Source organism: Urocampus carinirostris, chromosome 15 (genome assembly GCF_059441175.1).
Source record: "Urocampus carinirostris isolate Australia breed hairy pipefish chromosome 15, RoL_Ucar_1.0, whole genome shotgun sequence".
NCBI classification, from domain to species: domain Eukaryota; kingdom Metazoa; phylum Chordata; class Actinopteri; order Syngnathiformes; family Syngnathidae; genus Urocampus; species Urocampus carinirostris.
The window spans coordinates 22,850,567-22,852,645 of NC_142363.1; positions in this window are offsets into that span (position 1 = coordinate 22,850,567).

Here is a 2,079-nt window from a genome sequence, read left to right on the forward strand (position 1 = left end):
GATAGATAAAACAATAGAAACACTGTTCAATACTTTTCAAAGTAAATTAAAGTTCTCCCACTCATATGTGAGGTTCACACCTTCACTTTATTTTCGCAAAAAGTTCTTTAATCCTTAACTTAGTTGCATTAAATTACATTTTATACTATATTTATCTATCTATCTACCTTGGTCATATCCCTCAAGAGGGGTGACCGACAGCAAGACACACACATACAATAACAAAGAAAATAAAAGGGAAATAAATAGCAATAAACAAAAACACAAATATTTTTGGACCATGGCCAACCCAATTGCCCAAACACCCAAACAAGTTAGACACCTCGGCACCCAATTTGGTCATGCTTTCGTCCCTCCAGATGAAATGGGACACCAGAAAGCGGCCATGTCACTCGGGTCAGGGTGACACAACACACTCTTTTGTTCAACAGCAGGGCCCGACAGCTTTCACTGGTTTACCCCTGCCGCATCATACGGGTGCCCAGCCCATCCTTAAGAACGCGTCCACAATCCCACTATCCTTTCACAACACCTCTCCACTCCTTTCTATCACCAACAAGAGCTCTAGCTTTCACTACTGTATATTTAGACCTCTTTCCTGCAGTGCACTCATAACACCATCCATCCACGTCAATCGCGGCCTTCCTCTTGGTCTCCTTCCATTGACTTCTGCTCTGTAGATCCTCTTCAACATTCGCTCCTCATCCATCCTCTCCATGTGTCCAAACCAACCGAGTACTCTCTTATCAACACGCTTGCTCAGTTCCACGTCTACTCCAGTTCTGTCTCTCACAATTTCGTTTCTCAGTCTATCCAATCTTGTCACTCCTAACATAGTCTTCAAACACTTCATCTCAAAAACATTCAACTTCCTTCTTAAATCTTTACTATATAGGAAATAAATATGTTATATATACCGGAGCCATATCTCCCTTGTGGCTAGAGTCAAGATCTTATTCACTTTTTTGACTCTTTCTGGGAGATTGATACAGGGGAGGGGATTCCCAGCCCCCTCACGCAACCCAACTGATGGGGGTTTTGGTCACCTAATGATTCCCAACTCAATTCCAACCCTTAATGCCGAGCACCAAGCAGGGAGGCGCAATGGGTTGTCTTAGGTATGACCCGGCCGAGGCTTGAACCATCAACCTCTCCGTCTCCGGACGGGCGCTCTACCTCCAAGGCCACCGAGCTGGTAAATATGTCATAAGTAAATTATTTAAATCTGATGTTGAGGAATTAAAATTGCCACACGTGCCTAAATCACATTGTTGAGAAAAATTAATACATGGTTTAAGCCTGCAGTATAGTAGAAAAAAATCTTTTAATAGTAATGGTATAGCGCTTTTCAAATCACTGAAGATCTCCTAAAGCGTATTCCACACTTACCCATCCACACAATCACCGATAGGAAGTCAGCCATGATTGTGCCTACCTGCTTATCGGGGCATCAGTGGTTCAGTGTCTTGCCTGAGGACGCTTATTTTGAATTCCTGCCAAATTCTGTTATGCAATGAACTTCTAATTACATATGCAAGCTTATTTTTAAGTCGGATTACTTATTACTTCTGGATTGAGCTGCTAAATCAGTTAATAATTCAGGTATCGGGATGTTCAAGTAAAGGCACAGTGCATAGTATTTGACCACTAGATGTCACTGAACTTGGTAGCGCAACCGAAAACTAAAAAGCACCGTGGGAAAAAAACTACAGAGGCTCAAAGTGAACTAACTGTAGCATTGTTTTTATTTTTTGACCAGGCTATCGCAAAGTTTTTTTGGGGGCCCTTGGGTTTTTTCATACCCATAGTACACAATTATCAGGTGGGGCACATGTTATTTAAAATTAATTCAAATTTCTCAACCTAATAGTATTTTAAAATGCACATTTATAAGATCATGTATTTTTGCTTATTTTTTTAATTGTTTTTTTTTCCAATGAATTGTTTTATTTTACAGCTATGAGGTGCTAAATATACACACTGTCCCTCAAGAGTAGTTTTAGTTAATCAGTTATTCAAAATCGCATTAAATTTATCTTTTCAAACCGTTCCCACTGTCATACAAGACAAAAAGCAATG